Source organism: Perissodus microlepis, chromosome 2 (assembly GCF_051167445.1).
Source record: "Perissodus microlepis isolate ML-2025 ecotype Zambia chromosome 2, ASM5116744v1, whole genome shotgun sequence".
Classification (NCBI taxonomy): Eukaryota; Metazoa; Chordata; class Actinopteri; order Cichliformes; family Cichlidae; genus Perissodus; species Perissodus microlepis.
The window spans coordinates 16044421-16059599 of NC_140462.1; the positions used below are offsets into that span (position 1 = coordinate 16044421).

Below are 15179 nucleotides of genomic sequence, written 5' to 3' on the forward strand. Positions count from 1 at the left end.
TGGGAGTTTTTTTCAGTTGCTAAAGACACTGAAAAACTCACCAACAGGAATGAGAGATAATACAACTAACAAAACAGTACTGGGTGAAATATTTATTTCCCATTTTTAGGTTAATTGGAAATAGTGTACCTTTGCACTATGAGAAGAACTATATCTACAAAATTTGAGCTGACATTGTTGTGATAATGTCTAAATGGAATAATAAATCCAAACAACCTGCAGTGTTTGTTTAGACTTTTGAGTGTGAAACTATTGGCATCAGTATATTTACCAAATATACTTAAATCAAAGTTCTCATGTTTGCTTTTAGTCTTGAAATTACAAAGGCATCTGCACTGTCAATCAAAACTATTTCCCTATCACCATTTCTGAAGATAAGCCTTATATTGCATGACTCTACATTTAATTTGTTTCTCCTTAGACAATTTTCAGGTACTTTTATTTCTCTTTATTGATATTTACTCCATCACGTTTCAATTTAAAATAGTATTTTTATTACATTGCATTTTTTTAATCTATGGTTTGTTGTTACTTAACAAATTAAGTTTTACAAATAAAACATATGATGTTCTCGAACTAATCATCTATCTGATCCAAATCATATCCAAAAATCTACAACATTCAAGCTGTTGTAGCGATTAATACATCACTATATGATCAGTTAACATCATATATAACCATTTCTGCACTTTTACTTTCGGTACATTAAGCAAGTTATGTTGCACGTCTTGTTACAATTGTATTAAATGTATGAATTTAAATTGCAAATGTATTCATTTTTACTTTTTTCAAAGCATATCACTGACATCAGCTAATATGTCAGTAAACACATGGTTATTTACCAAACTCAGCAGTCCTGGGGAAAACTATTATGTGGAGTTACAGTCCTGTAACAGTAAGATAATGTATAAGAAAAAGGAACGCTCTTCTTATAGCTGCATAGCTTCATTCGTGATCTCTACTGTGTTCTTCATCAAGTCCCAATTTTGATCACTTGCTTGTTGTTGGGTGTTAGATTGTGGTACATTTGTGGACCACATATGCAACACAATGTGGTGTAACTGGAGATGTGGACACATTGTTCTTGCACATTATTGCATTTCAAGGATAACATGCATAATTTTCTTAGGGATTAGTAAAGTATTCTGATTCTGATAAGCAACAATCACATAATCAAGAACACAGGAGTTTGTGGGTTAAACGTAAAAAACGTTCTAAGCACTGGAAGGCTATATTCACAGTAGTATGCTTTCATTTTAAAACTGTGTTTTAATACTGAAACAATTTCTGTCCATACAAGGACAGTGTTACCACAGTTTCAGAAGTGATCTCTGTCCGTATTGTGTGAAGACGTGTGGATGTTCAAACAGGAAACAGAAGTTTGGTTGTGGAAATTGCTCCAGAGGAAGAAAACTACATCAAAAAATAAGACCAGAAGCCTTTTTGTTCGTACTGACAATGTTAGTGTAACTATACCTGAAGATAACACTCGAAAATGTGGCAAATATGGCAATGGGAGCACCATGGGGTATCCATCACAGAAGGATGAAATCACAATAGGTATGTGAGCAAATATTGTTTTTGTTTTTTTTAACAAAACCTCTTTCAGCACTTTTATAACAAAAAATGTTAGTATTCTGACTCTAAGATACACCCCAAATATATATTAAAGCTAGGTTATTATAGCATATATTATAGCTAGGTTATTATAGCATATATTATAGCATATATTATAGCTAGATGCTAACCTATTAAGATACCAAACGAAAAAAAATTTTGTTTCTATGTCATCTCTGATAGAAAAAAGTGATAAAACACACCCTGATATCCTTTTTTTTTCTGCAGTGTGCAAGGTGTGCTTTAACTTTAGAGCGGAGTCTGTTAGTCAAACAATGGGAGAGCATTAAAACATGCCAATATAGCAGTATTAGTCAACAGCCTCAGTCAATACATCCCACTGGGTCGTATGCCTTCCTACAAACACAAGCAATTGCTTCAGAAGGCCTCAGCACTAGATAGAAACATCAATTACAGTAAATTACACCAAAACAGTGTGTAACACTTCAATTTGTTTAATCTCTCGAGCTGTCTGAGCTGTTTTGGATGAAAGCAGAGCAGAGTAAGATAACATTAAATAGCCTTAAGATGTGTTGCATTTACTTGGTCATGTTTATGCATAGCATGAGTTATGTATTTTTGATTCCAAAGACTTACTTCGAAAGCATTATTAAACTTCCTAAATATTTTTTCCCCATGTGCAGCCTAGACTTTTAATGTTGAATTTAAATGGGAGCACTCTCCTGCACTGTGTCAGCCCAGAGACTTGCAAAATCCACACTGGTTGCTTAGTATCCTTTTGGCATTGAGACTTTTATGAAAAACAAGTGCTTTGAGTTTATAAAGTTGAAAACAATGAAAATGTTTTAGATGCTTCACGTGTTCCTTGTCCCAAAGTCCAAGGACATGGACAGATAAATTCTGAGGTGAGTCCTTTTTTACACGCTGCAAAAACAGCTAAACTATCTTGGTTTAAGTAATCTTGGGTTTCACTTGTATTTTCTTGCAATGGAAGCTAAACGGCTTCATTCAAAAGTACCAAGGCATAGGTTCATAAATTTTGAGGTAAGTCTTTTTTGACACTTTTGACACAATGGAAACAAGGGTTAAACCATCTTGGATTAAACTATCTGGGTTTACACTTTTGTTTTCTTGCAATGGAACCACAAATGATAGCTGCAGCAGCTGTGCTCCAAAACAAAAACGTCCAATTTTGACTAAACAGTGCATCAATGACTTCTCTTGCTATGGTTGATTATCCAAGAGGGGTATTGGTTGCTGCGGACAGATAAAGATTTGGCTGTTTGAGTGAACATTTTGGGAGGGGGTGGGGGTGCTGGAGTAAATGAAAGACAAATGCGAGTAGTGCCCACTCAGCTATTTTCCCAGTCAAGATCAAAGGCACGCCGGACTGGCCGCTCCACGGGAAACTTGAGATGGGTCCTGCCTTTGTTTGCTGTTGCTAGGAGACCTGCAGAAGGCTGAAAGTGTTTGCAGTGGGGTACAACATCAAAACCATTTCCAATATAAAATTTTAAGACAGCCATGTATTTTTGCTTTCAATTTACTGAGCACAGTGAAAACACTGACAATAATGATTCGACGCTCTGTTAGCCATAGATTATTGTTTGTTTAAAAAGGAAAAGTAGTTGTAGACAATTATACATGTCCACACTTTGAAAACGCTCTTGTCGGTATTGTGTATACTACACAGTACATGTATCAGTGCCTGTCATAGTACTTAGCAATTTTTAGCTGTGCCGATGAACACAATACTTTCATCAAAATACCATACACACAAGAAAACAAAATATAAGAACTGCATACATTGCAGTTACGCAACTTAACTGTTGTTTGATATATTTATAAGCTTAGGTTTGGCTTCCCAACGAAGCTAATTATGATGCTGTTATCTATTAATGGGCCCCACGATAGTAAGGGTGGCTAGACATGTGTCACAGAGAGCTCATTACATATCATTAGTTCAACACTCCAATAATGTGACCTGCTGAGCAGAAGATAATGACTTGGCCCCTGATATTTGCAGAACTATTGTGTGCTAAGCAAAGCACCACCAGGAGAATATATCTACAGGCTTAAGAGCTACATGAAAACTGATAAAGCCATACAATAACCTAAGGTACACACATTTTTCCTGTGTTGTGTGTGCAGCATAGCAAAGAAGAAAGCTGCATTTCTTTGATTTTTTTTTTCTTTAACAGAACTGGGGCATGAGAGCTAACTCATTAAATAACAATCACGATGAGCCTCTTGTGAACAAACAATTTTTCTTTCTTTACACATGGTGTTATATAATTCAGAAAAATAAATGTATATCACAAGATTTGTAATTATCTATTTACTATTGTGCCCTATTAATAGACTTGTACTATTGTAGTTGATCACTAGAGTGGCCCTAAATCACCCTGTGTTACATAACTGTGCATGGATAACCTGACCTCTTTTTTTTTTAATGAGAAGGAAATCAACACTTTCATAATTTATACAGGAATAAATCAGTTCAATTTACACATACATCCAAAGTACATGGACTCAGTCAATAACTAGCCAAACATGTAAAAACTGCAGGTGCCAAAGCAGTGACCTTTGTGTCTGGAACGATGAAAATTAGAATTGTGCTGTGTCTGCCTTGTGTTTTCACTACTTGCGCCAACTGGCACAGCACTGGCGTCCTCTCCCCGGCTCCCAGTCTGCCGTGATGACAATGGCAACCAGTTACCGCATGGCATGTAAAAATGACAAAAATACCAGCAAGCCAATGGACAGTTGGAGGATGCGAAGATACTATAATATAACTGATCAATCACTCTGACAAGAAAATGTATTCCTGGACACGGCCATCGCAAACAACATTTGAATTTCTAGGACATCCGCTTCTTTATTCGTGCCTGTAAAACAGCGAGCTTTCAGTTGCATTAAAAAGAGCCAATTTCGAGCTGGAAGGAGAAGAAATGAGGCTCCTTGAGGATTCTAAGTTTGTATCCTCTAAAGAGCTGAATTTCTCTTCTACCCAACAAGAACTAAAAATGGCCTACATTCAAGTGTGTCACGTGCTTATCTACTGTGTCCTGCCTTAACCTGCTCCAGTCAGTACTAGTGTGTGCTGGTGAGGCTTTAGCAGAGAATATGCAGCATACAGCAGACAAACAGTGTGGAGACAAAAATGATTCATCTTCTGAAAATTTGTTTCACCGCTTACAAAAAAGAATCATGACTCATCCTGCTGTTTCTGTGTTCCTATGGAAGAAAGAGTTGTCTTCTCTTGTCACTGCAACCGGGGATCCACCCCTGAGTGACATCACATCGCTGCCAAATCTTGTAAAAGCCACCTAAATTCGCATTAATTGGTGTGTGACTAGCTGGCATTAACTGAACATCATGTAGATTTATGATTTCTCAGTACAAATCTGTGCTGAGCTTGAAATAGTTTTTGACTGAGAACAACTTTGCTCATTTGGCTGCCACCTGCTTCTCACTAATACAAATACTTCACTGCAGTTATCAACACATACTCACACTGGGTTTAATTTGTTTGCCAAATCTGTGGCTACATTCATGGCTTTACTGCCAACAGGCTGCTTTTTTGGAGTAATGAAAAGCAGTTTGATTTATTACATTTTTAACAATTTTACAACATACTGTGACTTAAATCGGGCTCCAGTTGTTCTTTGGATGTTCCTCTTTGTAAAGTGCAACATTGCAATCAATAAATCATCCACGGGGAAAGTTTTAAATAATGTAGATTTAAATCACCATCAAAAGTTTGCATATAATCAACATGAAAAAAAAAAACACAGTAGGGAGGGTTTGAAAAAGTCTAAATGTTAAAAATAAGACTCATAAGTTTTGGAGCCCAGCAAAGACATCTGATGACTGTTAAATCTTAATTTGTGGTCCATTCACATTTTACAGATAATTGATGTTTTAATTCAGTCAAAATCTTTAATCGTGCACATTTCACATAAAATTCACTATTTTTTAATATGCAACAAACATAACGGGAGCTTTTGTTTATTGCTTTGCCTAATATATACTAAAATCTACAAGTCTGCATTTGCTTCGTTCCCCTCAAACTCGACAGGTCTGACTGATAAGTTAGCACAGCACCGAGAGGCTTCCCCAAACAGTTCACCTCTGTTTTGGTCGATGACTACTGCCTGAACTCACTATCCCTACTGAGACAATAAAACGGCTGGATGGCTATAGGACTAGCAGAAAGGCCAGTAGTTTACAACTCAGGAGAGGCAAAGAAATACAGCTTGTGTGAGGAAGAAAGATTTACAGTTCTCAGGCTGAGGTCACAAGGCCAAAGTTACCCTTTTCAGTTCCTGGATTGCAAATGAGGAGACACTGGACACAAGTTGAAACATACAGCTACACCCTTCCAGCTTTAGACAAAAGATTATTTCACAGTGAATCATTTCCAGATCTCATCTTTCCAGTCAATAATTGCTTACTTAGTTTGTAAAGGACATGTGCTATCTTTAGAAAGAACAGTCCACTTTAATCCAACCTTTTACTACCTAATAGAATGAGTAGTATGGACAATTATAGGAATAACAGTTCACAGTATTTATCATAATTGTCTATCAAAGCCTTTGTAAAGAGACATTTAATTTTCTCTGTACAGATTTAATTAAGACCTGTATCATTTGACTGACTTTCAAAGCATGCAAATGTTACCAGGTCGATGATTTAAGTTTCTCTGCTCATCATAGGAAATGTTTTTTTATTTTACTTTAAGCCAAGTTTAGTTCATAAAATAAACAACAACAATAAATAATCAAAATCTTTATTTCAACTATTATTTCATGTGCAATCCACTGTTTCAGACTTTGTTGTCACTACAGAAATGTAAATAAAGACAAAACGTCTGAGTAAAGATCTTTAATTGAAGCTTTTATGACAGCATTCAAGATGTTCACACACAAAACTTCAACAAGATGCGTGAAGTATTTTTTCTCATCTTGAAAAGAGCCTTCAATACTGCAAAACAAGAAAAAAAAATAAGGAAATGTAACTTTAGTTAATTTTTTTTACCTTCATATTTTTAAATTTCTATAAAATATAAATGTTTATTTTGATAAAACCTGACTTAAATAACCTTAACCTAAAGAGGAATGCATAATATTATCCATATCATAATATAAAAGACGATATATTATGATATGGGGTATTTTTTTAAGTCTTGATCCATTCGCACTATGAAAGAATTGTTATTGACAAGGATTTGCTGTGAGATTCCCCTTTCATTCTAATGGTATTTAAAAAAGAGAAAGACTGGGAGACACAAGAGTGAGGCTGACGTCACAGTCCAAGAGTCACCCGCCGTGTGTTCGGCGTCTCCGAGTAAAGACTTATCTGCAAAGAAGTTTAGACGGACAATGTGGGTGGACAGGGCGTGAAACTGCTATCATCATCAGTTCTGAATGAAAAAAAGAAAACATATCTTCCACAAAAAAGAAGGCTCATTCCAATTCAGCTGCGTTGTTAGGACAACGAAAACCATCCCTCAGATGATTAGTTCCACTTCAAAAGAATTTACTTTCCGCTGTGGAAACGTCCCCCTTTTGTGTCCTTACACAGGGTTTTCTCAGCCCAAAAGAAGAATCGTATGTTTAGTCAGCCTGTTTATTATTCCTTCTGTTCACACTACAATTGTATTAAATAAATAGAGTACTACTAACAAAGGCCTATTAGCCCATAAACATGTCCCGGTACACACAAAAAAGACTAAATCACAGTCTCTGCACAGGAATTAAGATACTCTGGTAAAGGCACAAACTACATTGCAGGAGACATGGTGCCATGTCTTGTCACTGACATCATGAAACATGCATGTTATGTTTCACATATTTTTTGTAAACCATCCATCTCAATTTTGAGAGACACCGCCCCTTGCAAAACAGCACTTGTCGCTGGTGATTTTGTGAAGCAGCAGTCAGCGGTAGAAGTTGTGCACGCGGTTTCAGAAGGATGAATGGGCTTTGCTTTTTCTGTTTGCCTAGACAGACAGGCTCATTTTAGAAGTAATAATGTGTCAATATAAATTCTAATAATACACACTTTAAATCTCAAAACAGGCCAAATTATCTGCTAAAATCTAAGAATTCAACATTTTTACATCTAATGTCTAAACTTACTCCACACTGGACTAAAATTAAAAATGATGAGTAGTTACTTGAGAGTCAGCAAGAATTAATTACAGGTAATAAGTGGGCACAAGTTACATTTGCCTTAATGATCATAAATGTGTGGCTGAAGTGGCAAATCAAAGAGTTACAGCTGTTAGCTTTGCTGCTAACTCTGACTTCCTTGAGATTTTAAGACACTATTTTAATGCTAAAAAGAGTCGGTTCAAGTTCTGTTGCGTGTGCAGATAAACAGATAGCTTGCCCAAGTCAAAATTCCAAACCACGTGGAGGAAAAAACATAAATACCTCAATGTGGATACATGGACTAAAAATGAAAGGTTATTTACGACAAGGTCTGAAACTCTAAGCGTTTACATTTTAATTATTATTTTTTAATGTCTGAAATCAAAACCCAAAAGTAGCCTGTAATAACAATATGAGCTTATGGCCTGTACGCAACATGCAACTAACAATAAGAACAGCTTGTACTGTTGAATCACTTTCTTTTCTACAAACAGATGTGACACCAGGATGAAGGAATTGTATTTATTTTTTTGCAGCGATGGATCTTTCAGTTAAACTCAGGTTTCCTTTTTACTTTTCAGGAGCTCTACTTTAAATTCCTGGTTGATTAATAAACTGTGTCATAATACTTCAGTCATTTCAGTAGCCAGCTAGTGCACTTGTAGTGGATGAGTTTATATTCCAGCAAGAATATTGGCTGGATCTGTGCCTGGTGTGGCTCGAGAGTATCCATCTTCTCATACATGATCAACAGATGAGCCTGCTCATGACCTACAGTATATTAATATGCTCAGCATAAAGAAGCCTCTTGGCACAAGACGTGCCAGAAGCAGCCCTTTAATGTTGGCAACTGTCAAAGCTTTGATTTCTGATTGATGAGTAAGGTCGGTGCAATAACGGAACGACACTACCAGTCATCTCACCCATTTTCCACAACAAGAAACATATCCTTTAACGTTACAACAGCACCAGCATCACTCGGTTGAAATTGTATATCTACAAAAAGAGCATCTCATGCCTACAAATGTAGAGCCAGCAAAGAAGAAATAACCAGAGAGGAACTAAAAAGGTGGGCGTTTATCTCTCCTATGATCTTTGGGAAATTAGAACTTCTCATTAACCTGTAGTCTGGGGCTTTTTTTTGTAATATTTCAGAGAAGCAAAATAAACTCAAACAATGTTGGCCTACTTATTTAGGAGTTTATTGTTTACACTGGAATAAAATACTATACTATTAACTACCTAACTATATTGTAATCTAATACAATGGCCTTGAATTTAAATCTACTGGCAGCAAGGATATAATTCAGTGTTTTGATGCTAATGTTATTTTAATTTCTTTTAAACGGCATGAGTATTAACAGCAGCTTAGCAGGCTGTAGTCTTATGTGCATTTGAGCTGTACTGCATTACACTGAAAAGTGTATTTTGCTCATCACATTTCAGTAGATAAAAATTTTGAAAAAACCCTCAGTATAAAGCAACAGTAGCACCATAAATCAGAGCATCCAAGTTGACCGTGAAGTTACGGTGTTAACAATTGTTACATTATTATTAATTCCACGTTCTGTTGCAATATGTTTTAGTTAACGTCTTGTGTTTTATGAGCAACATTAATTTCACTGTATGTTCTTACCATGACAATAAATACAGTTACAGTTCCAATTCTGATTCTTGACATCCCTCTATTTAGCCGTCACAAGCATAAATATGAAATAAACTGTGAGTGGCAGAGTGCAGTGAATTTGCTTGTAACTTAAACTCCTCCTACTGGCTCTCATGAGAGAACTAATCACTGAATGCAATATATGTTAATTAAAAATGTTCTCATACCTGCTGAAATATTTGCAAAAATATTACTATACTGTTATAATTTTGAACGCAGTCAAATGGTCAAACTTATGGTCAAATTTTCCTCAGATGTACCTAATGACCTGGAATCTGGGTTGGTAAAAACTAAAATGTAAAAAAGTAATCCTACCTGTAGGTCCAGCTTCTGCAGTATGATTATATGGACCACAGTAACAACAAGAAAAATTACCTTCATGTAAAAAAAAAAACGGAAATGCATGCAGTTTATGAAATATAACTAAAATTTAAAGCAACTCAGTAAAAACTGTTATAAAGTTTGTGGCAAATATGTTAGCTATTGTTTTGTTGACAAGGCCAGACAGGTGTTAATAGAAAAAAAGGAAAACATAGTAAGAGAATATAGTTCGTTTGAACTATGATCTCAAACATAATAGAAAAATTAAAGATATTTGATACCCGAACTGTTGAATGAATTGCAGTGGCATAAAAATGTGAAATAAATATGAAAGAAGTGAATGAATGCATTATTACTATTTCCCCTTTTTGTTTTAAATGAATTAAGATGAGCTGACTTGGAAAAAAAAGAACTTAACTCAACTGCAACTAATTGCTCCTTTCATCTATCCAATTAAACACAAAATTTTAATCCAAGAAGTTTATTTCTTGTTTTGAGTTCTCATCCTTTTAATAAGGACAAAAATGTAAGTGCTGCATATTAATTCTGCTCCACGAAATGAGCCGTTATTTACACCTTTGATTATCATCACTCTCTCTCTGCCCAGGACTGCTCTTGGGCCACTCCTACAATGACTGGGCTTAATTGACAGACCTACCAAAGGATGTGTTGGCAAAGTTAGCCGCTAACCGCTAACATTTTCAATCCATACCCACTCAGGTGTGTATGTGTGAGAAGGTGAGAGGAGGTTGTTAAAATGGTGCTGAAGATCAATAGGATGTTGTTGTTAGTGAGAGACCTTTCATGGGAAACATCAGTAAGGTGGCATCACAAGTTGTCATGTGTGATATTTGTGAAATGTGTCTGGAATGTCTCTTCCTTCAGCTGCCTGAATAAACAGTCAGCAGCTACAGCTCAGCTCCCCTAGATATTCTGTGATAAAACAGCTCGGTTTCATGAGGTAATCTCACCCTCACCCAAATGAGATGGTAATGCCTTCACTCAGGGAATTCAGAAATACACAGCAGTACCTAGATGGAGGCTGCGCACCTCAAATGGGACTAATAATAGAGCCCCTATTCTCTTAACTTGGAATCTATATTATATGCTTCAAGAATGAGATCAACTATATGGGTCAGTGGGATTTCTGTAAGAAAAAAACATAGAAAGGAACAACCAAAAGAAAATATGCACTACTGACAACAGATCTGAGGAATGCAGTAGCTTACAAGAAAATTATTTGGGCAGAGTCACAGCTTAGAACTTTAATTAACAGAGCTGGTTTTAACTGATTGAAAGGGAATACGTGTCCGCACTCATGTGCGCGTGAGCCTAATTATTTTCAACTCCTTGATTGTCTACAGGCTCCATAAATAAAAGCACAAGTGACTTGAAATGTTCAAAGCAAATTATTTTAGAAATGGAAATGATCAAAGAGCAGTCTTTCATAAGTTCTGTGATCTCTGAGCTAGAATACACGGGGACTTCAGTCCTCCACGCTGCTGTGGCCTAGGTCCCGTTTAACACACACATAATGCACACATGCACACACACATACTTACATATGCAGACACACACACACCACCTTCCAGTCTCACAATCTGTCTTTCTTAGCAGACAGTAAAAAAAAAAGAAAATATCTTCTTACTTGGGATCCCCAAATTAAGCTAAAATGGAAAAAACATAAATTGATATTGTTATGATATTGTATGGATTTACATGCAACAACAGTAAAAGCTGTTTTATATTAGAGATCAGTAAAAAAAAATATGTATAGGCAGTTAAGTCAGCCATTTTGCAATGATCTCTTGTTCACATGTTTCAATTTATATTATCAACAGCGCATGCTGACTTCTAAGCTGTTTACACTGTACCTGTTTGGCACATTACCGTAATGTGTTGATGAATACAAGGACATTTACACCATTTTAAAACACAGGCAGAAAAAGGGTACTTATACTGCAGCTGCGTGATATGAGTGATGGCTGTATCTTTTTTTCTCTCTCTTCCATTGGTTCCTTGGAATTACTCATGGTCCCTTTTGTGGGATATTTTGAATGAAATTAATGCATATAGCAAAGTTAATGATGCTTTCAAACGGGAAGTGATATTACGAGTCAAATATATTACACACATAGCTTTACTGATTCATTTGTAGCTGTTTCTTTGGTCTTGAAAGTCAAGAAGTGTACACTTTTAAAAACAAATATCATTGTTTCTACAGTAAACAAACTCCCTCTCTTCTCTCTTCTGTTGCACGCTCAGCTTTTGTTTGGGTATTACTGACCTGATGCATGTCAAAACGGTGGGGATTTTGTATTTGTTATACTGTAGGCATAGCATTTCCATAAGTATATTTTCCTTTTTGTTGCAGATTATTTTTTCTGAAACATACTTATAGAGATTGCATAATTCCGTCACTTACATAACTGAAAGGAATGCTATGGCATTCACAACAGCAACCAAACAGATAACATAAGGTACTGGAGTTGAGCTGAGGAAAATTGCTAATTACCTCTGCCATATCCTACTTTAATACAGGACCTAAAAAAAACAATGTGACACACTCTCCTGTTACATAAGAGATGGAGTTTTGATCCCTCTTCTCTTTCAGATATCTTAAAACTAGGATTATTCCCCGCTGACGGAAATAAATACCATCGGTTCTTCCTTGTTCTTTTTGAAAGTCATCCATGAAAAGGTGAACACGTCACAGGTCTGAGTCAGCAGTGAAGGTGGTATGCCACTGATGGTAAGACAAAAATTAATGCAGCTGTTTTTGACATTTAATGTGATGCTGTACGCATGAATCCTCACTCGATGCATTTCAAATTACCATATCATAGACTGCACCTAATAGAAGGCCAGGCTTCCTTACTGATGATTATTTTTGCCTTTAAATACATTACTTCATCTCCTCAAAGCTTCACTGGTCACTAATTACTCTCTCGCATGCCCCTGTGCTCTCTTTAGCAAGTGGCTAATAATTTCCATCGTTAGGGCTTTAATTTCAAAGGGACATAAATGAAACATTGGTCCCCTGGGGACATTATATTGTTGATGAGTGTAAATAAATATATCATCAACCGGTTACCTTGCATTCCTTCCTGTTGCCTCAATGCCATTACTCTGTTTTTGTCTGTGCTATCCACTTTAGGGTCAACAAATCACATTTGTCCCCTCCATTAATGATACACCCTTAATATAAAATATCATCGCAGTGCAAATCTTGGTCTAAATGTAATTAAAAAACATCAGGGGAAATTCCTAGGTTGTGTGAAGACCCCCCTATTCCCCGTCACCTTACATCCATCATTGTAGATTTAGGCCCTGGGGTGAACTCGTAAGGCTGAAGGTTAACAGCGAGATTGCCATGCATCCTCCCTTACAGTGTTCTAAAATGTGCTCCCACTACTGCTACAAACACTAAATATCGGCACACAGTCACATCCAGTACATAGAAATGTAACCACCACATACCAGTGAGTGCAAGCGCGAGTGCGTCAACACCTCCATGTTCGGCAAATGGATGGACTTCAATAGGGATATGATCAGAAACAGAATCCTTCCTTCAGATGTAGAGTTCACAGGCTTGATCATGCAGCTGCCTTGCAATGCATACTGCAACAGATAAAATTAAACACTGACGATTACTCACCACTTTGAAACACCCTGGACCGTGATCAATGTAATTTCTTTTTTAAGTTCAACCTCAAACAGCAGAGATTTGAGAAATCGTACAAAAAGTCTGTATCTCGCAACAGAACTGAACTGTTTCAAATGAAAGGTGACAGTTTTGAGAGACAGCAAAGACAACAGCCATTTAGGATCTCTTTGCATTGTTTTTGTAAAATCTAAGGCAATGTGCTCTTTAGGAGTCCAAATCAAAGCGATTTTCTAATAATGCTTCAAATGCATTCTGTAAAACGTGAATCATTATGCAGAAGCTCTAAGATGTATGTCAAAGATCATATACTGTTCAGAAAGACAGATGAAGATAAAGGCATCAATTTCTGGTCCAAGTGCAGATTGAAGCATATTGATGTGACTCTTCGCATACATGAAAGCTACCAGCTGCCCTTGCCAGCAAGTGGAGGACATTAAGGCTCAGACTGGTTGATCTGTGATGACAAGGGTCTGGAGGAGGGATTAGAAGCAAGGGGACCAAAGTTATGGTCATTCCCTTAAAAGGATGGCAGTGCATCTCATAGGCCTGGAGCTTGCAGGAGTTGAAAGATCTTCAAAGGTCGGCTCACCCCACACAACCTACTCTAACTCCCCCCAAAATAAAAAAAAAATTAAAAAAAAATAAAAACCTTGAAAGCATGAATTTTGAGAGATGTGGACTTCTAAAATATTATTTATTTTCCTTTTGCATTGCAACAGGCCACAACAAGTTCTGCAGGCCACATCTGAAAAGAAAACTTTTGCTTTTAGGTTGTTGTTTATTCTCCATGTGAAATGATCATTGTCAGTCATATGATTACCTCCTGAGCTTACCAGCTTACCCAGAGACCATGAAATATCAAAAACTGGCTCATCAAAAACTGTCAAAATTTCAGTTATGTAAGGCATAGATAATAAATGAAAAAGGAAAAAGGGGCATCTTTTAAGAACCAACCACAGGGGTAAATTGCAATGCATCAAAAGACAAATATGCAGCAAATATAAGGATAGACGGGACCTTTCTCTCTATACTGCTATATATTGGCTATTAAGTGATGCTCTATTTAGTGACACTAATTATTCGTAAATTCTCTAACAACAGTCAGAAAGCTGAGTATTTCAGGGACTTGGGATTAAGCTGACAGTACAGCAGCCATAGGGAAGAGTGACACGAGCCTAGTTTAATAAGACCTGGTACAAGCTGGACTACACAGGGGGTTGGCACCACTGAAATCAGAAAACTACAGTGCAGATGAAGATGAGAGGGAAAACTAAAGGATCAGTTTGGTTAAATCATAAGAGCATAGCACTGGGATTCAGCATTGCTATTCACCATTTCATGGCTCGTAACCACACAAAACATGTGCATGTAAGTGCGATGATTGCAATATCGACCATAAGAGCACAGTTTCTGAGTGTTTTATGAGCTTATTAATTGTCAACCTGCACATGCTTAGACATGAAACTGATTGCCTTACAAATGTTCTCAGATAGAAACAAGTGACCCATAAATTTCCCTCTTCTATTCTGTCTTTTTTAATAGTTGTACAGTATATTGTCCAGTAATTTACTTCAGAGTTAAAATTTGTTCATTTTTTTTTAACTGTCCTTATTATACAGTGTTGACATCACCCCTCTGTGGCAACCATTCTTTAGCTGGAAAGGGCAAGCAAAAGAAAATAAAGCAGCAGTCAGTGCAGCTGCATTCAGTTTTCCATGTGGTGTTGCAATTTTCCATGGAGTGGCAGTGTAAAGAAAAAGCAGATATGTGAGTCAAGTTCCATGCATGT

At 36.6% G+C, this 15179-nt stretch overlaps 1 protein-coding gene across 2 annotated transcripts in view; it reads right to left on the bottom strand.

Moving 5' to 3' along the window:
* Positions 1–6450: 6450 nt before the first annotated feature.
* zic6 (zic family member 6) overlaps positions 6451–15179 on the bottom strand; it is a 70825-nt gene continuing 62096 nt past the window's right edge. For both annotated transcript variants that reach the window (XR_014802168.1, XM_084950167.1), the window contains 2 exons: positions 13204–13344; positions 6451–6564 (listed from right to left, as the gene is read on the bottom strand). The gene's annotated coding sequence lies outside the window, so the exon portion shown is untranslated. The remainder of the gene's footprint in view (positions 6565–13203; positions 13345–15179) is intronic.